The 25034-nt window shown below is 46.9% G+C and overlaps 21 non-coding genes across 21 annotated transcripts; all 21 read right to left on the reverse strand.

The window, feature by feature from the left end:
- Positions 1-317: 317 nt before the first annotated feature.
- Positions 318-389, reverse strand: TRNAH-GUG (transfer RNA histidin (anticodon GUG)). The gene has a single exon. It is a non-coding gene; the product is annotated as a tRNA-His (tRNA).
- A 2123-nt stretch (positions 390-2512) lies between these two features.
- On the reverse strand, positions 2513-2584 carry TRNAH-GUG (transfer RNA histidin (anticodon GUG)). The gene has a single exon. It is a non-coding gene; the product is annotated as a tRNA-His (tRNA).
- Positions 2585-2592: 8 nt separating this feature from the next.
- Positions 2593-2665, reverse strand: TRNAR-ACG (transfer RNA arginine (anticodon ACG)). The gene has a single exon. It is a non-coding gene; the product is annotated as a tRNA-Arg (tRNA).
- Positions 2666-4799: 2134 nt separating this feature from the next.
- Positions 4800-4872, reverse strand: TRNAR-ACG (transfer RNA arginine (anticodon ACG)). The gene has a single exon. It is a non-coding gene; the product is annotated as a tRNA-Arg (tRNA).
- Positions 4873-5822: 950 nt separating this feature from the next.
- On the reverse strand, positions 5823-5894 carry TRNAH-GUG (transfer RNA histidin (anticodon GUG)). The gene has a single exon. It is a non-coding gene; the product is annotated as a tRNA-His (tRNA).
- Positions 5895-6925: 1031 nt separating this feature from the next.
- TRNAH-GUG (transfer RNA histidin (anticodon GUG)) lies at positions 6926-6997 on the reverse strand. Its single transcript has one exon. It is a non-coding gene; the product is annotated as a tRNA-His (tRNA).
- Positions 6998-7005: 8 nt separating this feature from the next.
- TRNAR-ACG (transfer RNA arginine (anticodon ACG)) lies at positions 7006-7078 on the reverse strand. Its single transcript has one exon. It is a non-coding gene; the product is annotated as a tRNA-Arg (tRNA).
- Positions 7079-8028: 950 nt separating this feature from the next.
- On the reverse strand, positions 8029-8100 carry TRNAH-GUG (transfer RNA histidin (anticodon GUG)). Its single transcript has one exon. It is a non-coding gene; the product is annotated as a tRNA-His (tRNA).
- Positions 8101-8108: 8 nt separating this feature from the next.
- TRNAR-ACG (transfer RNA arginine (anticodon ACG)) lies at positions 8109-8181 on the reverse strand. Its single transcript has one exon. It is a non-coding gene; the product is annotated as a tRNA-Arg (tRNA).
- A 5365-nt stretch (positions 8182-13546) lies between these two features.
- On the reverse strand, positions 13547-13618 carry TRNAH-GUG (transfer RNA histidin (anticodon GUG)). Its single transcript has one exon. It is a non-coding gene; the product is annotated as a tRNA-His (tRNA).
- An 8-nt stretch (positions 13619-13626) lies between these two features.
- TRNAR-ACG (transfer RNA arginine (anticodon ACG)) lies at positions 13627-13699 on the reverse strand. The gene has a single exon. It is a non-coding gene; the product is annotated as a tRNA-Arg (tRNA).
- A 951-nt stretch (positions 13700-14650) lies between these two features.
- TRNAH-GUG (transfer RNA histidin (anticodon GUG)) lies at positions 14651-14722 on the reverse strand. The gene has a single exon. It is a non-coding gene; the product is annotated as a tRNA-His (tRNA).
- Positions 14723-14730: 8 nt separating this feature from the next.
- On the reverse strand, positions 14731-14803 carry TRNAR-ACG (transfer RNA arginine (anticodon ACG)). Its single transcript has one exon. It is a non-coding gene; the product is annotated as a tRNA-Arg (tRNA).
- A 2054-nt stretch (positions 14804-16857) lies between these two features.
- On the reverse strand, positions 16858-16929 carry TRNAH-GUG (transfer RNA histidin (anticodon GUG)). Its single transcript has one exon. It is a non-coding gene; the product is annotated as a tRNA-His (tRNA).
- An 8-nt stretch (positions 16930-16937) lies between these two features.
- Positions 16938-17010, reverse strand: TRNAR-ACG (transfer RNA arginine (anticodon ACG)). Its single transcript has one exon. It is a non-coding gene; the product is annotated as a tRNA-Arg (tRNA).
- Positions 17011-19064: 2054 nt separating this feature from the next.
- TRNAH-GUG (transfer RNA histidin (anticodon GUG)) lies at positions 19065-19136 on the reverse strand. The gene has a single exon. It is a non-coding gene; the product is annotated as a tRNA-His (tRNA).
- A 2214-nt stretch (positions 19137-21350) lies between these two features.
- TRNAR-ACG (transfer RNA arginine (anticodon ACG)) lies at positions 21351-21431 on the reverse strand. Its single transcript has one exon. It is a non-coding gene; the product is annotated as a tRNA-Arg (tRNA).
- Positions 21432-22381: 950 nt separating this feature from the next.
- On the reverse strand, positions 22382-22453 carry TRNAH-GUG (transfer RNA histidin (anticodon GUG)). Its single transcript has one exon. It is a non-coding gene; the product is annotated as a tRNA-His (tRNA).
- Positions 22454-22461: 8 nt separating this feature from the next.
- Positions 22462-22534, reverse strand: TRNAR-ACG (transfer RNA arginine (anticodon ACG)). Its single transcript has one exon. It is a non-coding gene; the product is annotated as a tRNA-Arg (tRNA).
- Positions 22535-23564: 1030 nt separating this feature from the next.
- Positions 23565-23637, reverse strand: TRNAR-ACG (transfer RNA arginine (anticodon ACG)). Its single transcript has one exon. It is a non-coding gene; the product is annotated as a tRNA-Arg (tRNA).
- A 1030-nt stretch (positions 23638-24667) lies between these two features.
- Positions 24668-24740, reverse strand: TRNAR-ACG (transfer RNA arginine (anticodon ACG)). Its single transcript has one exon. It is a non-coding gene; the product is annotated as a tRNA-Arg (tRNA).
- Between the last annotated feature and the right edge of the window lie 294 nt (positions 24741-25034).

A 25034-nucleotide genomic window follows, 5' to 3' on the forward strand; every position in this document is an offset into this window, starting at 1 on the left:
TTGATGCTCAAGTGCTCTGTGTAATAGGTCTTTTTCTTGTGCGGGTTTCTTGGGAAAGGCAAGTGGTGAAAGTTGACCTAGGCTTAGCAAGGGACTGGCAACTGGTGAGGCCAAGATGTCATGTGAGGATGGTGTTTGTGAAGATGTTTGAAGATGCTACAAAGGTCCATAGCAGAGAAAGTTTTCTCTCGGCGAAAGGCAAAATGTTGTAGTGAAGAAGTGAAGCAAGCAGAGCCTAAGGTTCCTGAATGCTTTAGAAAGTCAGTAGATTGGTTGCAAGCTGAAGAAAAAGTCGCAGAGGAAGAAAGTAAAGAGCCTGCCGTGACCCGGATTCGAACCAGGGTTGCTGCGGCCACAACGCAGAGTACTAACCACTATACGATCACGGCATGTTTCCTGAGCCAAGTGGGAATCGAACTTACAATCTTCAGATCCGTAGTCAGGCGCGTTATCCATTGCGCCACTGGCCCTGCTGCTGACATATGCATAGCGCGATTTCCTTGCGGCCACAAGGAAAGTGGGCCTCGTTGAAGTGCCCTATTCCACTGAACATCTTCTGTAGCGATAACTTCTTTGAGAGATAATCTCTATTAAAATGTCATGAATTTGCTGTCTCTGAGTCCAGATATTCACAATGCTGTTCTAAAAGCTTGAAGAAGGTTGCAAGAGGAGTGCAGAAAGCAGCCCGCCGTAAACCGTATTCACACCAGGTGGCTTGCAGCCACAACAAAGAGTACTAGCCACTATAGGATCAGGGCACATTTTGTATGCTAGTCCTAGCGTTATTCACACATTTCTTAAGGTGATGTTGTTGCAGCTGCACCGAGTGTAGTTAGTGCCAATGGGAAAGTTGCTGGGTGTGAAGACAAGGAGTGAAGCCAAGCAGTATGGAAAGGGTCCTCTGTCTGTTGTGAGTGGGGCACGGCAGGCTAAGTTCTTCTATCTCCTTCTAGGAACAAAATTCTGAAAGCATTATCTCTGCATGATTGATCAGGGTCTGCTGTTAAAGTTGTCTGTGCAGAACAATGTCAAAGCAGAGTTGTCCTTTAAGCATTGCTAGCAGCCATCAGAAGTATGGGCGCCAAGGTGAATTGATACTCAAGTGCTCTGTGTAATAGGTCTTTTTCTTGCGCGGGTTTCTTGGGAAAGGCAAGTGGTGAAAGTTGACCTAGGCTTAGCAAGGGACTGGCAACTGGTGAGGCCAAGATGTCATGTGAGGATGGTGTTTGTGAAGATGTTTGAAGATGCTACAAAGGTCCATAGCAGAGAAAGTTTTCTCTCGGCGAAAGGCAAAATGTTGTAGTGAAGAAGTGAAGCAAGCAGAGCCTAAGGTTCCTGAATGCTTTAGAAAGTCAGTAGATTGGTTGCAAGCTGAAGAAAAAGTCGCAGAGGAAGAAAGTAAAGAGCCTGCCGTGACCCGGATTCGAACCTGGGTTGTTGCGGCCACAACGCAGAGTACTAACCACTATACGATCACGGCATGTTTTCTGAGCCAAGTGAGGATCAAACCTACAATCTTCTGATCTGCAGTCAGGCATGTTATCCATTGCGCCACTGGCCCAGCTGCTGACAGATGCATAGCACGTTTTCCTTGCGGCCACAAGGAAAGTGGGCCTCGTTGACGTGCCCTATTCCACTGAACATCTTCTGTAGCGAGAACTTCTTTGAGAGATAAATCTCTATTAAAATGTCATGAATTTGCTGTCTCTGAGTCCAGATATTCACAATGCTGTTCTAAAAGCTTGAAGAAGGTTGCAAGAGGAGTGCAGAAAGCAGCCCGCCGTAAACCGTATTCACACCAGGTTGCTTGCAGCCACAACAAAGAGTACTAGCCACAATAGGATCAGGGCACATTTTGTATGCTAGTCCTAGCGTTATTCACACATTTCTTAAGGTGATGTTGTTGCAGCTGCACCGAGTGTAGTTAGTGCCAATGGGAAAGTTGCTGGGTGTGAAGACAAGGAGTGAAGCCAAGCAGTATGGAAAGGGTCCTCTGTCTGGGCAGCTGTCTGTTGTGAGTGGGGCACGGCGGGCTAAGTTCTTCTATCTCCTTCTAGGAACAAAATCCTGAAAGCATTATCTCTGCATGATTGATCAGGGTCTGCTGTTAAAGTTGTCTGTGCAGAACAACGTCAAAGCAGAGTTGTCCTTTAAGCATTGCTAGCAGCCATCAGAAGTATGGGCGCCAAGGTGAATTGATGCTCAAGTGCTCTGTGTAATAGGTCTTTTTCTTGCGCGGGTTTCTTGGGAAAGGCAAGTGGTGAAAGTTGACCTAGGCTTAGCAAGGGACTGGCAACTGGTGAGGCCAAGATGTCATGTGAGGATGGTGTTTGTGAAGATGTTTGAAGATGCTACAAAGGTCCATAGCAGAGAAAGTTTTCTCTCGGCGAAAGGCAAAATGTTGTAGTGAAGAAGTGAAGCAAGCAGAGCCTAAGGTTCCTGAATGCTTTAGAAAGTCAGTAGATTGGTTGCAAGCTGAAGAAAAAGTCACAGAGGAAGAAAGTAAAGAGCCTGCCGTGACCCGGGTTCGAACCGGGGTTGCTGCGGCCACAACGCAGAGTACTAACCACTATACAATCACAGCATGTTTCCTGAGCCAGGTAGGAGTCAAACCTACAATCTTCTGATCCGTAGTCAGACGCGTTATCCATTGCGCCACTGGCTCTGCTGCTGACATATGCATAGCACGTTTTCCTTGCGGCCACAAGGAAAGTGGGCCTCGTTGAAGTGCCCTATTCCACTGAACATCTTCTGTAGCGAGAACTTCTTTGAGAGATAATCTCTATTAAAATGTCATGAATTTGCTGTCTCTGAGTCCAGATATTCACAATGCTGTTCTAAAAGCTTGAAGAAGGTTGCAAGAGGAGTGCAGAAAGCAGCCCGCCGTAAACCGTATTCACACCAGGTGGCTTGCAGCCACAACAAAGAGTACTAGCCACTATAGGATCAGGGCACATTTTGTATGCTAGTCCTAGCGTTATTCACACATTTCTTAAGGTGATGTTGTTGCAGCTGCACCGAGTGTAGTTAGTGCCAATGGGAAAGTTGCTGGGTGTGAAGACAAGGAGTGAAGCCAAGCAGTATGGAAAGGGTCCTCTGTCTGGGCAGCTGTCTGTTGTGAGTGGGGCACGGCGGGCTAAGTTCTTCTATCTCCTTCTAGGAACAAAATCCTGAAAGCATTATCTCTGCATGATTGATCAGGGTCTGCTGTTAAAGTTGTCTGTGCAGAACAATGTCAAAGCAGAGTTGTCCTTTAAGCATTGCTAGCAGCCATCAGAAGTATGGGCGCCAAGGTGAATTGATGCTCAAGTGCTCTGTGTAATAGGTCTTTTTCTTGCGCGGGTTTCTTGGGAAAGGCAAGTGGTGAAAGTTGACCTAGGCTTAGCAAGGGACTGGCAACTGGTGAGGCCAAGATGTCATGTGAGGATGGTGTTTGTGAAGATGTTTGAAGATGCTACAAAGGTCCATAGCAGAGAAAGTTTTCTCTCGGCGAAAGGCAAAATGTTGTAGTGAAGAAGTGAAGCAAGCAGAGCCTAAGGTTCCTGAATGCTTTAGAAAGTCAGTAGATTGGTTGCAAGCTGAAGAAAAAGTCGCAGAGGAAGAAAGTAAAGAGCCTGCCGTGACCCGGATTCGAACCTGGGTTGCTGCGGCCACAACGCAGAGTACTAACCACTATACGATCACGGCATGTTTTCTGAGCCAAGTGAGGATCGAACCTACAATCTTCTGATCTGCAGTCAGGCATGTTATCCATTGCGCCACTGGCCCTGCTGCTGACAGACGCATAGCACGTTTTCCTTGCGGCCACAAGGAAAGTGGGCCTCGTTGACGTGCCCTATTCCACTGAACATCTTCTGTAGCGAGAACTTCTTTGAGAGATAAATCTCTATTAAAATGTCATGAATTTGCTGTCTCTGAGTCCAGATATTCACAATGCTGTTCTAAAAGCTTGAAGAAGGTTGCAAGAGGAGTGCAGAAAGCAGCCCGCCGTAAACCGTATTCACACCAGGTTGCTTGCAGCCACAACAAAGAGTACTAGCCACAATAGGATCAGGGCACATTTTGTATGCTAGTCCTAGCGTTATTCACACATTTCTTAAGGTGATGTTGTTGCAGCTGCACCGAGTGTAGTTAGTGCCAATGGGAAAGTTGCTGGGTGTGAAGACAAGGAGTGAAGCCAAGCAGTATGGAAAGGGTCCTCTGTCTGGGCAGCTGTCTGTTGTGAGTGGGGCACGGCGGGCTAAGTTCTTCTATCTCCTTCTAGGAACAAAATCCTGAAAGCATTATCTCTGCATGATTGATCAGGGTCTGCTGTTAAAGTTGTCTGTGCAGAACAACGTCAAAGCAGAGTTGTCCTTTAAGCATTGCTAGCAGCCATCAGAAGTATGGGCACCAAGGTGAATTGATGCTCAAGTGCTCTGTGTAATAGGTCTTTTTCTTGCGCGGGTTTCTTGGGAAAGGCAAGTGGTGAAAGTTGACCTAGGCTTAGCAAGGGACTGGCAACTGGTGAGGCCAAGATGTCGTGTGAGGATGGTGTTTGTGAAGATGTTTGAAGATGCTACAAAGGTCCATAGCAGAGAAAGTTTTCTCTCGGCGAAAGGCAAAATGTTGTAGTGAAGAAGTGAAGCAAGCAGAGCCTAAGGTTCCTGAATGCTTTAGAAAGTCAGTAGATTGGTTGCAAGCTGAAGAAAAAGTCGCAGAGGAAGAAAGTAAAGAGCCTGCCGTGACCCAGATTCGAACCGGGGTTGCTGCAGCTACAACACAGAGTACTAACCACCATACGATCACGGCATGTTTTTTGAGCCAGGTAGGAGTCGAACCTACAATCTTCTGATCCGTAGTCAGACGTGTTAGCCATTGCGCCACTGGCCCTGCTGCTGACATATGCATAGTACATTTTCCTTGCAGCCACAAGGAAAGTGGGCCTCGTTGACGTGCCCTATTCCACTGAACATCTTCTGTAGCGAGAACTTCTTTGAGAGATAATCTCTATTAAAATGTCATGAATTTGCTGTCTCTGAGTCCAGATATTCACAATGCTGTTCTAAAAGCTTGAAGAAGGTTGCAAGAGGAGTGCAGAAAGCAGCCCGCCGTAAACCGTATTCACACCAGGTTGCTTGCAGCCACAACAAAGAGTACTAGCCACTATAGGATCAGGGCACATTTTGTATGCTAGTCCTAGCGTTATTCACACATTTCTTAAGGTGATGTTGTTGCAGCTGCACCGAGTGTAGTTAGTGCCAATGGGAAAGTTGCTGGGTGTGAAGACAAGGAGTGAAGCCAAGCAGTATGGAAAGGGTCCTCTGTCTGGGCAGCTGTCTGTTGTGAGTGGGGCACGGCGGGCTAAGTTCTTCTATCTCCTTCTAGGAACAAAATCCTGAAAGCATTATCTCTGCATGATTGATCAGGGTCTGCTGTTAAAGTTGTCTGTGCAGAACAATGTCAAAGCAGAGTTGTCCTTTAAGCATTGCTAGCAGCCATCAGAAGTATGGGCGCCAAGGTGAATTGATGCTCAAGTGCTCTGTGTAATAGGTCTTTTTCTTGCGCGGGTTTCTTGGGAAAGGCAAGTGGTGAAAGTTGACCTAGGCTTAGCAAGGGACTGGCAACTGGTGAGGCCAAGATGTCATGTGAGGATGGTGTTTGTGAAGATGTTTGAAGATGCTACAAAGGTCCATAGCAGAGAAAGTTTTCTCTCGGCGAAAGGCAAAATGTTGTAGTGAAGAAGTGAAGCAAGCAGAGCCTAAGGTTCCTGAATGCTTTAGAAAGTCAGTAGATTGGTTGCAAGCTGAAGAAAAAGTCGCAGAGGAAGAAAGTAAAGAGCCTGCCGTGACCCGGATTCGAACCGGGGTTGCTGCGGCCACAACGCAGAGTACTAACCACTATACGATCACGGCATGTTTCCTGAGCCAAGTGAGAATCGAACCTACAATCTTCTGATCTGCAGTCAGGCATGTTATCCACTGCGCCACTGGCCCTGCTGCTGACATATGCATAGCACGTTTTCCTTGCGGCCACAAGGAAAGTGGGCCTCGTTGAAGTGCCCTATTCCACTGAACATCTTCTGTAGCGATAACTTCTTTGAGAGATAATCTCTATTAAAATGTCATGAATTTGCTGTCTCTGAGTCCAGATATTCACAATGCTGTTCTAAAAGCTTGAAGAAGGTTGCAAGAGGAGTGCAGAAAGCAGCCCGCCGTAAACCGTATTCACACCAGGTTGCTTGCAGCCACAACAAAGAGTACTAGCCACAATAGGATCAGGGCACATTTTGTATGCTAGTCCTAGCGTTATTCACACATTTCTTAAGGTGATGTTGTTGCAGCTGCACCGAGTGTAGTTAGTGCCAATGGGAAAGTTGCTGGGTGTGAAGACAAGGAGTGAAGCCAAGCAGTATGGAAAGGGTCCTCTGTCTGGGCAGCTGTCTGTTGTGAGTGGGGCACGGCGGGCTAAGTTCTTCTATCTCCTTCTAGGAACAAAATCCTGAAAGCATTATCTCTGCATGATTGATCAGGGTCTGCTGTTAAAGTTGTCTGTGCAGAACAACGTCAAAGCAGAGTTGTCCTTTAAGCATTGCTAGCAGCCATCAGAAGTATGGGCACCAAGGTGAATTGATGCTCAAGTGCTCTGTGTAATAGGTCTTTTTCTTGCGCGGGTTTCTTGGGAAAGGCAAGTGGTGAAAGTTGACCTAGGCTTAGCAAGGGACTGGCAACTGGTGAGGCCAAGATGTCATGTGAGGATGGTGTTTGTGAAGATGTTTGAAGATGCTACAAAGGTCCATAGCAGAGAAAGTTTTCTCTCGGCGAAAGGCAAAATGTTGTAGTGAAGAAGTGAAGCAAGCAGAGCCTAAGGTTCCTGAATGCTTTAGAAAGTCAGTAGATTGGTTGCAAGCTGAAGAAAAAGTCGCAGAGGAAGAAAGTAAAGAGCCTGCCGTGACCCGGATTCGAACCAGGGTTGCTGCGGCCACAACGCAGAGTACTAACCACTATACGATCACGGCATGTTTTCTGAGCCAGGTAGGAGTCGAACCTACAATCTCCTGATCCGTAGTCAGACGCGTTATCCATTGCGCCACTGGCCCTGCTGCTGACATATGCATAGCACGTTTTCCTTGCGGCCACAAGGAAAGTGGGCCTCGTTGACGTGCCCTATTCTACTGAACATCTTCTGTAGCGAGAACTTCTTTGAGAGATAATCTCTATTAAAATGTCATGAATTTGCTGTCTCTGAGTCCAGATATTCACAATGCTGTTCTAAAAGCTTGAAGAAGGTTGCAAGAGGAGTGCAGAAAGCAGCCCGCCGTAAACCGTATTCACACCAGGTGGCTTGCAGCCACAACAAAGAGTACTAGCCACTATAGGATCAGGGCACATTTTGTATGCTAGTCCTAGCGTTATTCACACATTTCTTAAGGTGATGTTGTTGCAGCTGCACCGAGTGTAGTTAGTGCCAATGGGAAAGTTGCTGGGTGTGAAGACAAGGAGTGAAGCCAAGCAGTATGGAAAGGGTCCTCTGTCTGGGCAGCTGTCTGTTGTGAGTGGGGCACAGTGGGCTAAGTTCTTCTATCTCCTTCTAGGAACAAAATCCTGAAAGCATCATCTCTGCATGATTGATCAGGGTCTGCTGTTAAAGTTGTCTGTGCAGAACAATGTCAAAGCAGAGTTGTCCTTTAAGCATTGCTAGCAGCCATCAGAAGTATGGGCGCCAAGGTGAATTGATGCTCAAGTGCTCTGTGTAATAGGTCTTTTTCTTGCGCGGGTTTCTTGGGAAAGGCAAGTGGTGAAAGTTGACCTAGGCTTAGCAAGGGACTGGCAACTGGTGAGGCCAAGATGTCGTGTGAGGATGGTGTTTGTGAAGATGTTTGAAGATGCTACAAAGGTCCATAGCAGAGAAAGTTTTCTCTCGGCGAAAGGCAAAATATTGTAGTGAAGAAGTGAAGCAAGCAGAGCCTAAGGTTCCTGAATGCTTTAGAAAGTCAGTAGATTGGTTGCCAGCTGAAGAAAAAGTCGCAGAGGAAGAAAGTAAAGAGCCTGCCGTGACCCGGATTCGAACCGGGGTTTCTGCGGCCACAACGCAGAGTACTAACCACTATACGATCACGGCATGTTTCCTGAGCCAGGTAGGAGTCAAACCTACAATCTTCTGATCCGTAGTCAGACGCGTTATCCATTGCGCCACTGGCTCTGCTGCTGACATTTGCATAGCACGTTTTCCTTGCGGCCACAAGGAAAGTGGGCCTCGTTGAAGTGCCCTATTCCACTGAACATCTTCTGTAGCGAGAACTTCTTTGAGAGATAATCTCTATTAAAATGTCATGAATTTGCTGTCTCTGAGTCCAGATATTCACAATGCTGTTCTAAAAGCTTGAAGAAGGTTGCAAGAGGAGTGCAGAAAGCAGCCCGCCGTAAACCGTATTCACACCAGGTGGCTTGCAGCCACAACAAAGAGTACTAGCCACTATAGGATCAGGGCACATTTTGTATGCTAGTCCTAGCGTTATTCACACATTTCTTAAGGTGATGTTGTTGCAGCTGCACCGAGTGTAGTTAGTGCCAATGGGAAAGTTGCTGGGTGTGAAGACAAGGAGTGAAGCCAAGCAGTATGGAAAGGGTCCTCTGTCTGGGCAGCTGTCTGTTGTGAGTGGGGCACGGCGGGCTAAGTTCTTCTATCTCCTTCTAGGAACAAAATCCTGAAAGCATTATCTCTGCATGATTGATCAGGGTCTGCTGTTAAAGTTGTCTGTGCAGAACAATGTCAAAGCAGAGTTGTCCTTTAAGCATTGCTAGCAGCCATCAGAAGTATGGGCGCCAAGGTGAATTGATGCTCAAGTGCTCTGTGTAATAGGTCTTTTTCTTGCGCGGGTTTCTTGGGAAAGGCAAGTGGTGAAAGTTGACCTAGGCTTAGCAAGGGACTGGCAACTGGTGAGGCCAAGATGTCATGTGAGGATGGTGTTTGTGAAGATGTTTGAAGATGCTACAAAGGTCCATAGCAGAGAAAGTTTTCTCTCGGCAAAAGGCAAAATGTTGTAGTGAAGAAGTGAAGCAAGCAGAGCCTAAGGTTCCTGAATGCTTTAGAAAGTCAGTAGATTGGTTGCAAGCTGAAGAAAAAGTTGCAGAGGAAGAAAGTAAAGAGCCTGCCGTGACCCGGATTCGAACCGGGGTTGCTGCGGCTACAACGCAGAGTACTAACCACTATACGATCACGGCATGTTTCCTGAGCCAAGTGAGAGTCGAACCTACAATCTTCTGAACCGCAGTCAGGCATTTTATCCATTGCGCCACTGGCCCTGCTGCTGACAGATGCATAGCACGTTTTCCTTGCGGCCACAAGGAAAGTGGGCCTCGTTGAAGTGCCCTATTCCACTGAACATCTTCTGTAGCGAGAACTTCTTTGAGAGATAATCTCTATTAAAATGTCATGAATTTGCTGTCTCTGAGTCCAGATATTCGCAATGCTGTTCTAAAAGCTTGAAGAAGGTTGCAAGAGGAGTGCAGAAAGCAGCCCGCCGTAAACCGTATTCACACCAGGTTGCTTGCAGCCACAACAAAGAGTACTAGCCACAATAGGATCAGGGCACATTTTGTATGCTAGTCCTAGCGTTATTCACACATTTCTTAAGGTGATGTTGTTGCAGCTGCACCGAGTGTAGTTAGTGCCAATGGGCAAGTTGCTCGGTGTGAAGACAAGGAGTGAAGCCAAGCAGTATGGAAAGGGTCCTCTGTCTGGGCAGCTGTCTGTTGTGAGTGGGGCACGGCAGGCTAAGTTCTTCTATCTCCTTCTAGGAACAAAATTCTGAAAGCATTATCTCTGCATGATTGATCAGGGTCTGCTGTTAAAGTTGTCTGTGCAGAACAATGTCAAAGCAGAGTTGTCCTTTAAGCATTGCTAGCAGCCATCAGAAGTATGGGCGCCAAGGTGAATTGATGCTCAAGTGCTCTGTGTAATAGGTCTTTTTCTTGCGCGGGTTTCTTGGGAAAGGCAAGTGGTGAAAGTTGACCTAGGCTTAGCAAGGGACTGGCAACTGGTGAGGCCAAGATGTCATGTGAGGATGGTGTTTGTGAAGATGTTTGAAGATGCTACAAAGGTCCATAGCAGAGAAAGTTTTCTCTCGGCGAAAGGCAAAATGTTGTAGTGAAGAAGTGAAGCAAGCAGAGCCTAAGGTTCCTGAATGCTTTAGAAAGTCAGTAGATTGGTTGCAAGCTGAAGAAAAAGTCGCAGAGGAAGAAAGTAAAGAGCCTGCCGTGACCCGGATTCGAACCGGGGTTGCTGCGGCCACAACGTAGAGTACTAACCACTATACGATCACGGCATGTTTCCTGAGCCAAGTGAGAATCGAACCTACAATCTTCTGATCTGCAGTCAGGCATGTTATCCATTGCGCCACTGGCCCTGCTGCTGACAGCTGCATAGCACGTTTTCCTTGCGTGCCACAAGGAAAGTGGGCCTCGTTGACGTGCCCTATTCCACTGAACATCTTCTGTAGCGAGAACTTCTTTGAGAGATAAATCTCTATTAAAATGTCATGAATTTGCTGTCTCTGAGTCCAGATATTCACAATGCTGTTCTAAAAGCTTGAAGAAGGTTGCAAGAGGAGTGCAGAAAGCAGCCCGCCGTAAACCGTATTCACACCAGGTGGCTTGCAGCCACAACAAAGAGTACTAGCCACTATAGGATCAGGGCACATTTTGTATGCTAGTCCTAGCGTTATTCACACATTTCTTAAGGTGATGTTGTTGCAGCTGCACCGAGTGTAGTTAGTGCCAATGGGAAAGTTGCTGGGTGTGAAGACAAGGAGTGAAGCCAAGCAGTATGGAAAGGGTCCTCTGTCTGGGCAGCTGTCTGTTGTGAGTGGGGCACGGCAGGCTAAGTTCTTCTATCTCCTTCTAGGAACAAAATTCTGAAAGCATTATCTCTGCATGATTGATCAGGGTCTGCTGTTAAAGTTGTCTGTGCAGAACAATGTCAAAGCAGAGTTGTCCTTTAAGCATTGCTAGCAGCCATCAGAAGTATGGGCGCCAAGGTGAATTGATGCTCAAGTGCTCTGTGTAATAGGTCTTTTTCTTGCGCGGGTTTCTTGGGAAAGGAAAGTGGTGAAAGTTGACCTAGGCTTAGCAAGGGACTGGCAACTGGTGAGGCCAAGATGTCATGTGAGGATGGTGTTTGTGAAGATGTTTGAAGATGCTACAAAGGTCCATAGCAGAGAAAGTTTTCTTTTGGCGAAAGGCAAAATGTTGTAGTGAAGAAGTGAAGCAAGCAGAGCCTAAGGTTCCTGAATGCTTTAGAAAGTCAGTAGATTGGTTGCAAGCTGAAGAAAAAGTCGCAGAGGAAGAAAGTAAAGAGCCTGCCGTGACCCGGATTCGGACCGGGGTTGCTGCGGCCACAACGCAGAGTACTAACCACTATACGATCACAGCATGTTTCCTGAGCCAAGTGAGAATCGAACCTACAATCTTCTGATCTGCAGTCAGGCATGTTATCCATTGCGCCACTGGCCCTGCTGCTGACAGATGCATAGCACGTTTTCCTTGCGGCCACAAGGAAAGTGGGCCTCGTTGACGTGCCCTATTCCACTGAACATCTTCTGTAGCGAGAACTTCTTTGAGAGATAATCTCTATTAAAATGTCATGAATTTGCTGTCTCTGAGTCCAGATATTCACAATGCTGTTCTAAAAGCTTGAAGAAGGTTGCAAGAGGAGTGCAGAAAGCAGCCCGCCGTAAACCGTATTCACACCAGGTGGCTTGCAGCCACAACAAAGAGTACTAGCCACTATAGGATCAGGGCACATTTTGTATGCTAGTCCTAGCGTTATTCACACATTTCTTAAGGTGATGTTGTTGCAGCTGCACCGAGTGTAGTTAGTGCCAATGGGAAAGTTGCTGGGTGTGAAGACAAGGAGTGAAGCCAAGCAGTATGGAAAGGGTCCTCTGTCTGGGCAGCTGTCTGTTGTGAGTGGGGCACGGCGGGCTAAGTTCTTCTATCTCCTTCTAGGAACAAAATCCTGAAAGCATTATCTCTGCATGATTGATCAGGGTCTGCTGTTAAAGTTGTCTGTGCAGAACAATGTCAAAGCAGAGTTGTCCTTTAAGCATTGCTAGCAGCCATCAGAAGTATGGGCGCCAAGGTGAATTGATGCTCAAGTGCTCTGTGTAATAGGTCTTTTTCTTGCGCGGGTTTCTTGGGAAAGGCAAGTGGTGAAAGTTGACCTAGGCTTAGCAAGGGACTGGCAACTGGTGAGGCCAAGATGTCATGTGAGGATGGTGTTTGTGAAGATGTTTGAAGATGCTACAAAGGTCCATAGCAGAGAAAGTTTTCTCTCGGCGAAAGGCAAAATGTTGTAGTGAAGAAGTGAAGCAAGCAGAGCCTAAGGTTCCTGAATGCTTTAGAAAGTCAGTAGATTGGTTGCAAGCTGAAGAAAAAGTCGCAGAGGAAGAAAGTAAAGAGCCTGCCGTGACCCAGATTCGAACCGGGGTAGCTGCGGCCACAACGCAGAGTACTAACCACTATACGATCACGGCATGTTTCCTGAGCCAAGTGAGAATCAAACCTACAATCTTCTGATCTGCAGTCAGGCATGTTATCCATTGCACCACTGGCCCTGCTGCTGACAGATGCATAGCACGTTTTCCTTGCGGCCACAAGGAAAGTGGGCCTCGTTGACGTGCCCTATTCCACTGAACATCTTCTGTAGCGAGAACTTCTTTGAGAGATAAATCTCTATTAAAATGTCATGAATTTGCTGTCTCTGAGTCCAGATATTCACAATGCTGTTCTAAAAGCTTGAAGAAGGTTGCAAGAGGAGTGCAGAAAGCAGCCCGCCGTAAACCGTATTCACACCAGGTTGCTTGCAGCCACAACAAAGAGTACTAGCCACAATAGGATCAGGGCACATTTTGTATGCTAGTCCTAGCGTTATTCACACATTTCTTAAGGTGATGTTGTTGCAGCTGCACCGAGTGTAGTTATTGCCAATGGGAAAGTTGCTGGGTGTGAAGACAAGGAGTGAAGCCAAGCAGTATGGAAAGGGTCCTCTGTCTGGGCAGCTGTCTGTTGTGAGTGGGGCACGGCGGGCTAAGTTCTTCTATCTCCTTCTAGGAACAAAATCCTGAAAGCATTATCTCTGCATGATTGATCAGGGTCTGCTGTTAAAGTTGTCTGTGCAGAACAACGTCAAAGCAGAGTTGTCCTTTAAGCATTGCTAGCAGCCATCAGAAGTATGGGCACCAAGGTGAATTGATGCTCAAGTGCTCTGTGTAATAGGTCTTTTTCTTGCGCGGGTTTCTTGGGAAAGGCAAGTGGTGAAAGTTGACCTAGGCTTAGCAAGGGACTGGCAACTGGTGAGGCCAAGATGTCATGTGAGGATGGTGTTTGTGAAGATGTTTGAAGATGCTACAAAGGTCCATAGCAGAGAAAGTTTTCTCTCGGCGAAAGGCAAAATGTTGTAGTGAAGAAGTGAAGCAAGCAGAGCCTAAGGTTCCTGAATGCTTTAGAAAGTCAGTAGATTGGTTGCAAGCTGAAGAAAAAGTCGCAGAGGAAGAAAGTAAAGAGCCTGCCGTGACCCGGATTCGAACCGGGGTTGCTGCAGCCACAACGCAGAGTACTAACCACTATACGATCACGGCATGTTTTCTGAGCCAGGTAGGAGTCGAACCTACAATCTTCTGATCCGTAGTCAGACGCGTTATCCATTGCACCACTGGCCCTGCTGCTGACAGATGCATAGCACGTTTTCCTTGCGGCCACAAGGAAAGTGGGCCTCGTTGAAGTGCCCTATTCCACTGAACATCTTCTGTAGCGAGAACTTCTTTGAGAGATAAATCTCTATTAAAATGTCATGAATTTGCTGTCTCTGAGTCCAGATATTCACAATGCTGTTCTAAAAGCTTGAAGAAGGTTGCAAGAGGAGTGCAGAAAGCAGCCCACCGTAAACCGTATTCACACCAGGTTGCTTGCAGCCACAACAAAGAGTACTAGCCACAATAGGATCAGGGCACATTTTGTATGCTAGTCCTAGCGTTATTCACACATTTCTTAAGGTGATGTTGTTGCAGCTGCACCGAGTGTAGTTAGTGCCAATGGGAAAGTTGCTGGGTGTGAAGACAAGGAGTGAAGCCAAGCAGTATGGAAAGGGTCCTCTGTCTGGGCAGCTGTCTGTTGTGAGTGGGGCACGGCGGGCTAAGTTCTTCTATCTCCTTCTAGGAACAAAATCCTGAAAGCATTATCTCTGCATGATTGATCAGGGTCTGCTGTTAAAGTTGTCTGTGCAGAACAACGTCAAAGCAGAGTTGTCCTTTAAGCATTGCTAGCAGCCATCAGAAGTATGGGCACCAAGGTGAATTGATGCTCAAGTGCTCTGTGTAATAGGTCTTTTTCTTGCGCGGGTTTCTTGGGAAAGGCAAGTGGTGAAAGTTGACCTAGGCTTAGCAAGGGACTGGCAACTGGTGAGGCCAAGATGTCATGTGAGGATGGTGTTTGTGAAGATGTTTGAAGATGCTACAAAGGTCCATAGCAGAGAAAGTTTTCTCTCGGCGAAAGGCAAAATGTTGTAGTGAAGAAGTGAAGCAAGCAGAGCCTAAGGTTCCTGAATGCTTTAGAAAGTCAGTAGATTGGTTGCAAGCTGAAGAAAAAGTCGCAGAGGAAGAAAGTAAAGAGCCTGCCGTGACCCGGATTCGAACCAGGGTTGCTGCGGCCACAACGCAGAGTACTAACCACTATACGATCACGGCATGTTTTCTGAGCCAGGTAGGAGTCGAACCTACAATCTCCTGATCCGTAGTCAGACGCGTTATCCATTGCGCCACTGGCCCTGCTGCTGACATATGCATAGCACGTTTTCCTTGCGGCCACAAGGAAAGTGGGCCTCGTTGACGTGCCCTATTCTACTGAACATCTTCTGTAGCGAGAACTTCTTTGAGAGATAATCTCTATTAAAATGTCATGAATTTGCTGTCTCTGAGTCCAGATATTCACAATGCTGTTCTAAAAGCTTGAAGAAGGTTGCAAGAGGAGTGCAGAAAGCAGCCCGCCGTAAACCGTATTCACACCAGGTGGCTTGCAGCCACAACAAAGAGTACTAGCCACTATAGGATCAGGGCACATTTTGTATGCTAGTCCTAGCGTTATTCACACATTTCTTAAGGTGATGTTGTTGCAGCTGCACCGAGTGTAGTTAGTGCCAATGGGAAAGTTGCTGGGTGTGAAGCCAAGGAGTGAAGCCAAGCAGTATGGAAAGGGTCCTCTGTCTGGGCAGCTGTCTGTTGTGAGTGGGGCACAGTGGGCTAAGTTCTTCTATCTCCTTCTAGGAACAAAATCCTGAAAGCATCATCTCTGCATGATTGATCAGGGTCTGCTGTTAAAGTTGTCTGTGCAGAACAATGTCAAAGCAGAGTTGTCCTTTAAGCATTGCTAGCAGCCATCAGAAGTATGGGCGCCAAGGTGAATTGATGCTCAAGTGCTCTGTGTAATAGGTCTTTTTCTTGCGCGGGTTTCTTGGGAAAGGCAAGTGGTGAAAGTTGACCTAGGCTTAGCAAGGGACTGGCAACTGGTGAGGCCAAGATGTCGTGTGAGGATGGTGTTTGTGAAGATGTTTGAAGATGCTACAAAGGTCCATAGCAGAGAAAGTTTTCTCTCGGCGAAAGGCAAAATGTTGTAGTGAAGAAGTGAAGCAAGCAGAGCCTAAGGTTCCTGAATGCTTTAGAAAGTCAGTAGATTGGTTGCAAGCTGAAGAAAAAGTCGCAGAGGAAGAAAGTAAAGAGCCTGCCGTGACCCAGATTCGAACCGGGGTAGCTGCGGCCACAACGCAGAGTACTAACCACTATACGATCACGGCATGTTTCCTGAGCCAAGTGAGAATCAAACCTACAATCTTCTGATCTGCAGTCAGGCATGTTATCCATTGCACCACTGGCCCTGCTGCTGACAGATGCATAGCACGTTTTCCTTGCGGCCACAAGGAAAGTGGGCCTCGTTGACGTGCCCTATTCCACTGAACATCTTCTGTAGCGAGAACTTCTTTGAGAGATAAATCTCTATTAAAATGTCATGAATTTGCTGTCTCTGAGTCCAGATATTCACAATGCTGTTCTAAAAGCTTGAAGAAGGTTGCAAGAGGAGTGCAGAAAGCAGCCCGCCGTAAACCGTATTCACACCAGGTTGCTTGCAGCCACAACAAAGAGTACTAGCCACAATAGGATCAGGGCACATTTTGTATGCTAGTCCTAGCGTTATTCACACATTTCTTAAGGTGATGTTGTTGCAGCTGCACCGAGTGTAGTTATTGCCAATGGGAAAGTTGCTGGGTGTGAAGACAAGGAGTGAAGCCAAGCAGTATGGAAAGGGTCCTCTGTCTGGGCAGCTGTCTGTTGTGAGTGGGGCACGGCGGGCTAAGTTCTTCTATCTCCTTCTAGGAACAAAATCCTGAAAGCATTATCTCTGCATGATTGATCAGGGTCTGCTGTTAAAGTTGTCTGTGCAGAACAACGTCAAAGCAGAGTTGTCCTTTAAGCATTGCTAGCAGCCATCAGAAGTATGGGCACCAAGGTGAATTGATGCTCAAGTGCTCTGTGTAATAGGTCTTTTTCTTGCGCGGGTTTCTTGGGAAAGGCAAGTGGTGAAAGTTGACCTAGGCTTAGCAAGGGACTGGCAACTGGTGAGGCCAAGATGTCATGTGAGGATGGTGTTTGTGAAGATGTTTGAAGATGCTACAAAGGTCCATAGCAGAGAAAGTTTTCTCTCGGCGAAAGGCAAAATGTTGTAGTGAAGAAGTGAAGCAAGCAGAGCCTAAGGTTCCTGAATGCTTTAGAAAGTCAGTAGATTGGTTGCAAGCTGAAGAAAAAGTCGCAGAGGAAGAAAGTAAAGAGCCTGCCGTGACCCGGATTCGAACCGGGGTTGCTGCAGCCACAACGCAGAGTACTAACCACTATACGATCACGGCATGTTTTCTGAGCCAGGTAGGAGTCGAACCTACAATCTTCTGATCCGTAGTCAGACGCGTTATCCATTGCACCACTGGCCCTGCTGCTGACAGATGCATAGCACGTTTTCCTTGCGGCCACAAGGAAAGTGGGCCTCGTTGAAGTGCCCTATTCCACTGAACATCTTCTGTAGCGAGAACTTCTTTGAGAGATAAATCTCTATTAAAATGTCATGAATTTGCTGTCTCTGAGTCCAGATATTCACAATGCTGTTCTAAAAGCTTGAAGAAGGTTGCAAGAGGAGTGCAGAAAGCAGCCCACCGTAAACCGTATTCACACCAGGTTGCTTGCAGCCACAACAAAGAGTACTAGCCACAATAGGATCAGGGCACATTTTGTATGCTAGTCCTAGCGTTATTCACACATTTCTTAAGGTGATGTTGTTGCAGCTGCACCGAGTGTAGTTAGTGCCAATGGGAAAGTTGCTTGGTGTGAAGACAAGGAGTGAAGCCAAGCAGTATGGAAAGGGTCCTCTGTCTGGGCAGCTGTCTGTTGTGAGTGGGGCACGGCGGGCTAAGTTCTTCTATCTCCTTCTAGGAACAAAATCCTGAAAGCATTATCTCTGCATGATTGATCAGGGTCTGCTGTTAAAGTTGTCTGTGCAGAACAATGTCAAAGCAGAGTTGTCCTTTAAGCATTGCTAGCAGCCATCAGAAGTATGGGCGCCAAGGTGAATTGATGCTCAAGTGCTCTGTGTAATAGGTCTTTTTCTTGCGCGGGTTTCTTGGGAAAGGCAAGTGGTGAAAGTTGACCTAGGCTTAGCAAGGGACTGGCAACTGGTGAGGCCAAGATGTCATGTGAGGATGGTGTTTGTGAAGATGTTTGAAGATGCTACAAAGGTCCATAGCAGAGAAAGTTTTCTCTCGGCGAAAGGCAAAATGTTGTAGTGAAGAAGTGAAGCAAGCAGAGCCTAAGGTTCCTGAATGCTTTAGAAAGTCAGTAGATTGGTTGCAAGCTGAAGAAAAAGTCGCAGAGGAAGAAAGTAAAGAGCCTGACGTGACCTGGATTCGAACCGGGGTAGCTGCGGCCACAACGCAGAGTACTAACCACTATACGATCACGGCATGTTTCCTGAGCCAAGTGGGAATCGAACCTACAATCTTCTGATCCTCAGTCAGGCGTGTTATCCATTGCGCCACTGGCCCTGCTGCTGACATATGCATAGCACGTTTTCCTTGCGGCCACAAGGAAAGTGGGCCTCGTTGAAGTGCCCTATTCCACTGAACATCTTCTGTAGCGATAACTTCTTTGAGAGATAATCTCTATTAAAATGTCATGAATTTGCTGTCTCTGAGTCCAGATATTCACAATGCTGTTCTAAAAGCTTGAAGAAGGTTGCAAGAGGAGTGCAGAAAGCAGCCCGCCGTAAACCGTATTCACACCAGGTGGCTTGCAGCCACAACAAAGAGTACTAGCCACTATAGGATCAGGGCACATTTTGTATGCTAGTCCTAGCGTTATTCACACATTTCTTAAGGTGATGTTGTTGCAGCTGCACCGAGTGTAGTTAGTGCCAATGGGAAAGTTGCTGGGTGTGAAGACAAGGAGTGAAGCCAAGCAGTATGGAAAGGGTCCTCTGTCTGGGCAGCTGTCTGTTGTGAGTGGGGCACGGCGGGCTAAGTTCTTCTATCTCCTTCTAGGAACAAAATCCTGAAAGCATTATCTCTGCATGATTGATCAGGGTCTGCTGTTAAAGTTGTCTGTGCAGAACAATGTCAAAGCAGAGTTGTCCTTTAAGCATTGCTAGCAGCCATCAGAAGTATGGGCGCCAAGGTGAATTGATGCTCAAGTGCTCTGTGTAATAGGTCTTTTTCTTGCGCGGGTTTCTTGGGAAAGGCAAGTGGTGAAAGTTGACCTAGGCTTAGCAAGGGACTGGCAACTGGTGAGGCCAAGATGTCATGTGAGGATGGTGTTTGTGAAGATGTTTGAAGATGCTACAAAGGTCCATAGCAGAGAAAGTTTTCTCTCGGCGAAAGGCAAAATGTTGTAGTGAAGAAGTGAAGCAAGCAGAGCCTAAGGTTCCTGAATGCTTTAGAAAGTCAGTAGATTGGTTGCAAGCTGAAGAAAAAGTCGCAGAGGAAGAAAGTAAAGAGCCTGCCGTGACCCGGATTCGAACCGGGGTTGCTGCGGCCACAACGCAGAGTACTAACCACTATACGATCACGGCATGTGTCCTGAGCCAAGTGGGAATCGAACCTACAATCTTCTGATCCGCAGTCAGGCGTGTTATCCATTGCGCCACTGGCCCTGCTGCTGACATATGCATAGCACGTTTTCCTTGCGGCCACAAGGAAAGTGGGCCTCGTTGAAGTGCCCTATTCCACTGAACATCTTCTGTAGCGATAACTTCTTTGAGAGATAATCTCTATTAAAATGTCATGAATTTGCTGTCTCTGAGTCTAGATATTCACAATGCTGTTCTAAAAGCTTGAAGAAGGTTGCAAGAGGAGTGCAGAAAGCAGCCCGCCGTAAACCGTATTCACACCAGGTGGCTTGCAGCCACAACAAAGAGTACTAGCCACTATAGGATCAGGGCACATTTTGTATGCTAGTCCTAGCGTTATTCACACATTTCTTAAGGTGATGTTGTTGCAGCTGCACCGAGTGTAGTTAGTGCCAATGGGAAAGTTGCTGGGTGTGAAGACAAGGAGTGAAGCCAAGCAGTATGGAAAGGGTCCTCTGTCTGGGCAGCTGTCTGTTGTGAGTGGGGCACGGCGGGCTAAGTTCTTCTATCTCCTTCTAGGAACAAAATCCTGAAAGCATTATCTCTGCATGATTGATCAGGGTCTGCTGTTAAAGTTGTCTGTGCAGAACAATGTCAAAGCAGAGTTGTCCTTTAAGCATTGCTAGCAGCCATCAGAAGTATGGGCGCCAAGGTGAATTGATGCTCAAGTGCTCTGTGTAATAGGTCTTTTTCTTGCGCGGGTTTCTTGGGAAAGGCAAGTGGTGAAAGTTGACCTAGGCTTAGCAAGGGACTGGCAACTGGTGAGGCCAAGATGTCATGTGAGGATGGTGTTTGTGAAGATGTTTGAAGATGCTACAAAGGTCCATAGCAGAGAAAGTTTTCTCTCGGCGAAAGGCAAAATGTTGTAGTGAAGAAGTGAAGCAAGCAGAGCCCAAGGTTCCTGAATGCTTTAGAAAGTCAGTAGATTGGTTGCAAGCTGAAGAAAAAGTCACAGAGGAAGAAAGTAAAGAGCCTGCCGTGACCCAGATTCGAACCGGGGTTGCTGCGGCCACAACGCAGAGTACTAACCACTATACGATCACTGCATGTTTCCTGAGCCAAGTGGGAATCGAACCTACAATCTTCTGATCCGCAGTCAGGCGTGTTATCCATTGCGCCACTGGCCCTGCTGCTGACATATGCATAGCACGTTTTCCTTGTGGCCACAAGGAAAGTGGGCCTCGTTGAAGTGCCCTATTCCACTGAACATCTTCTGTAGCGAGAACTTCTTTGAGAGATAATCTCTATTAAAATGTCATGAATTTGCTGTCTCTGAGTCCAGATATTCACAATGCTGTTCTAAAAGCTTGAAGAAGATTGCAAGAGAAGTGCAGAAAGCAGCCCGCCGTAAACCGTATTCACACCAGGTGGCTTGCAGCCACAACAAAGAGTACTAGCCACTATAGGATCAGGGCACATTTTGTATGCTAGTCCTAGCGTTATTCACACATTTCTTAAGGTGATGTTGTTGCAGCTGCACCGAGTGTAGTTAGTGCCAATGGGAAAGTTGCTGGGTGTGAAGACAAGGAGTGAAGCCAAGCAGTATGGAAAGGGTCCTCTGTCTGGGCAGCTGTCTGTTGTGAGTGGGGCACGGTGGGCTAAGTTCTTCTATCTCCTACTAGGAACAAAATCCTGAAAGCATCATCTCTGCATGATTGATCAGGGTCTGCTGTTAAAGTTGTCTGTGCAGAACAATGTCAAAGCAGAGTTGTCCTTTAAGCATTGCTAGCAGCCATCAGAAGTATGGACGCCAAGGTGAATTGATGCTCAAGTGCTCTGTGTAATAGGTCTTTTTCTTGCGCGGGTTTCTTGGGAAAGGCAAGTGGTGAAAGTTGACCTAGGCTTAGCAAGGGACTGGCAACTGGTGAGGCCAAGATGTCATGTGAGGATGGTGTTTGTGAAGATGTTTGAAGATGCTACAAAGGTCCATAGCAGAGAAAGTTTTCTCTCGGCGAAAGGCAAAATGTTGTAGTGAAGAAGTGAAGCAAGCAGAGCCTAAGGTTCCTGAATGCTTTAGAAAGTCAGTAGATTGGTTGCAAGCTGAAGAAAAAGTCGCAGAGGAAGAAAGTAAAGAGCCTGCCGTGACCCAGATTCGAACCGGGGTTGCTGCGGCCACAACGCAGAGTACTAACCACTATACGATCACGGCATGTTTCCTGAGCCAGGTAGGAGTCGAACCTACAATCTTCTGTAGTTCTGATCCGTAGTCAGACGCGTTATCCATTGCGCCACTGGCCCTGCTGCTGTCATATGCATAGCACGTTTTCCTTGCGGCCACAAGGAAAGTGGGCCTTGTTGACGTGCCCTATTCCACTGAACATCTTCTGTAGCGAGAACTTCTTTGAGAGATAATCTCTATTAAAATGTCATGAATTTGCTGTCTCTGAGTCCAGATATTCACAATGCTGTTCTAAAAGCTTGAAGAAGGTTGCAAGAGGAGTGCAGAAAGCAGCCCGCCGTAAACCGTATTCACACCAGGTGGCTTGCAGCCACAACAAAGAGTACTAGCCACTATAGGATCAGGGCACATTTTGTATGCTAGTCCTAGCGTTATTCACACATTTCTTAAGGTGATGTTGTTGCAGCTGCACCGAGTGTAGTTAGTGCCAATGGGAAAGTTGCTGGGTGTGAAGACAAGGAGTGAAGCCAAGCAGTATGGAAAGGGTCCTCTGTCTGGGCAGCTGTCTGTTGTGAGTGGGGCACGGTGGGCTAAGTTCTTCTATCTCCTACTAGGAACAAAATCCTGAAAGCATCATCTCTGCATGATTGATCAGGGTCTGCTGTTAAAGTTGTCTGTGCAGAACAATGTCAAAGCAGAGTTGTCCTTTAAGCATTGCTAGCAGCCATCAGAAGTATGGGCGCCAAGGTGAATTGATGCTCAAGTGCTCTGTGTAATAGGTCTTTTTCTTGCGCGGGTTTCTTGGGAAAGGCAAGTGGTGAAAGTTGACCTAGGCTTAGCAAGGGACTGGCAACTGGTGAGGCCAAGATGTCATGTGAGGATGGTGTTTGTGAAGATGTTTGAAGATGCTACAAAGGTCCATAGCAGAGAAAGTTTTCTCTCGGCGAAAGGCAAAATGTTGTAGTGAAGAAAGAAAGCAAGCAGAGCCTAAGGTTCCTGAATGCTTTAGAAAGTCAGTAGATTGGTTGCAAGCTGAAGAAAAAGTCGCAGAGGAAGAAAGTAAAGAGCCTGCCGTGACCCGGATTCGAACCGGGGTTGCTGCGGCCACAACGCAGAGTACTAACCACTATACGATCACGGCATGTTTCCTGAGCCAGGTAGGAGTCGAACCTACAATCTTCTGATCCGTAGTCAGATGCGTTATCCATTGCGCCACTGGCTCTGCTGCTGACATATGCATAGCACGTTTTCCTTGCGGCCACAAGGAAAGTGGGCCTCGTTGAAGTGCCCTATTCCACTGAACATCTTCTGTAGCGAGAACTTCTTTGAGAGATAATCTCTATTAAAATGTCATGAATTTGCTGTCTCTGAGTCCAGATATTCACAATGCTGTTCTAAAAGCTTGAAGAAGGTTGCAAGAGGAGTGCAGAAAGCAGCCCGCCGTAAACCGTATTCACACCAGGTGGCTTGCAGCCACAACAAAGAGTACTAGCCACTATAGGATCAGGGCACATTTTGTATGCTAGTCCTAGCGTTATTCACACATTTCTTAAGGTGATGTTGTTGCAGCTGCACCGAGTGTAGTTAGTGCCAATGGGAAAGTTGCTGGGTGTGAAGACAAGGAGTGAAGCCAAGCAGTATGGAAAGGGTCCTCTGTCTGGGCAGCTGTCTGTTGTGAGTGGGGCACGGCGGGCTAAGTTCTTCTATCTCCTTCTAGGAACAAAATCCTGAAAGCATTATCTCTGCATGATTGATCAGGGTCTGCTGTTAAAGTTGTCTGTGCAGAACAATGTCAAAGCAGAGTTGTCCTTTAAGCATTGCTAGCAGCCATCAGAAGTATGGGCGCCAAGGTGAATTGATGCTCAAGTGCTCTGTGTAATAGGTCTTTTTCTTGCGCGGGTTTCTTGGGAAAGGCAAGTGGTGAAAGTTGACCTAGGCTTAGCAAGGGACTGGCAACTGGTGAGGCCAAGATGTCATGTGAGGATGGTGTTTGTGAAGATGTTTGAAGATGCTACAAAGGTCCATAGCAGAGAAAGTTTTCTCTCGGCGAAAGGCAAAATGTTGTAGTGAAGAAGTGAAGCAAGCAGAGCCTAAGGTTCCTGAATGCTTTAGAAAGTCAGTAGATTGGTTGCAAGCTGAAGAAAAAGTCGCAGAGGAAGAAAGTAAAGAGCCTGCCATGACCCGGATTCAAACCGGGGTTGCTGCGGCCACAACGCAGAGTACTAACCACTATACGATCACGGCATGTTTCCTGAGCCAGCTAGGAGTCGAACCTACAATCTTCTGATCCGTAGTCAGATGCGTTATCCATTGCGCCACTGGCCCTGCTGCTAACATAAGCATAGCACGTTTTCCTTGCGGCCACAAGGAAAGTGGGCCTCGTTGAAGTGCCCTATTCCACTGAACATCTTCTGTAGCGAGAACTTCTTTGAGAGATAATCTCTATTAAAATGTCATGAATTTGCTGTCTCTGAGTCCAGATATTCACAATGCTGTTCTAAAAGCTTGAAGAAGGTTGCAAGAGGAGTGCAGAAAGCAGCCCGCCGTAAACCGTATTCACACCAGGTTGCTTGCAGCCACAACAAAGAGTACTAGCCACTATAGGATCAGGGCACATTTTGTATGCTAGTCCTAGCGTTATTCACACATTTCTTAAGGTGATGTTGTTGCAGCTGCACCGAGTGTAGTTAGTGCCAATGTGAAAGTTGCTGGGTGTGAAGACAAGGAGTGAAGCCAAGCAGTATGGAAAGGGTCCTCTGTCTGGGCAGCTGTCTGTTGTGAGTGGGGCACGGCGGGCTAAGTTCTTCTATCTCCTTCTAGGAACAAAATCCTGAAAGCATTATCTCTGCATGATTGATCAGGGTCTGCTGTTAAAGTTGTCTGTGCAGAACAATGTCAAAGCAGAGTTGTCCTTTAAGCATTGCTAGCAGCCATCAGAAGTATGGGCGCCAAGGTGAATTGATGCTCAAGTGCTCTGTGTAATAGGTCTTTTTCTTGCGCGGGTTTCTTGGGAAAGGCAAGTGGTGAAAGTTGACCTAGGCTTAGCAAGGGACTGGCAACTGGTGAGGCCAAGATGTCATGTGAGGATGGTGTTTGTGAAGATGTTTGAAGATGCTACAAAGGTCCATAGCAGAGAAAGTTTTCTCTCGGCGAAAGGCAAAATGTTGTAGTGAAGAAGTGAAGCAAGCAGAGCCTAAGGTTCCTGAATGCTTTAGAAAGTCAGTAGATTGGTTGCAAGCTGAAGAAAAAGTCGCAGAGGAAGAAAGTAAAGAGCCTGCCGTGACCCGGATTCGAACCGGGGTTGCTACGGCCACAACGCAGAGTACTAACCACTATACGATCACGGCATGTTTCCTGAGCCAGGTAGGAGTCGAACCTACAATCTTCTGATCCGTAGTCAGATGCGTTATCCATTGCGCCACTGGCTCTGCTGCTGACATATGCATAGCACGTTTTCCTTGCGGCCACAAGGAAAGTGGGCCTCGTTGAAGTGCCCTATTCCACTGAACATCTTCTGTAGCGAGAACTTCTTTGAGAGATAATCTCTATTAAAATGTCATGAATTTGCTGTCTCTGAGTCCAGATATTCACAATGCTGTTCTAAAAGCTTGAAGAAGGTTGCAAGAGGAGTGCAGAAAGCAGCCCGCCGTAAACCGTATTCACACCAGGTGGCTTGCAGCCACAACAAAGAGTACTAGCCACTATAGGATCAGGGCACATTT

This window comes from Hyperolius riggenbachi, chromosome 3, assembly GCF_040937935.1.
Source record: "Hyperolius riggenbachi isolate aHypRig1 chromosome 3, aHypRig1.pri, whole genome shotgun sequence".
NCBI lineage: Eukaryota > Metazoa > Chordata > Amphibia > Anura > Hyperoliidae > Hyperolius > Hyperolius riggenbachi.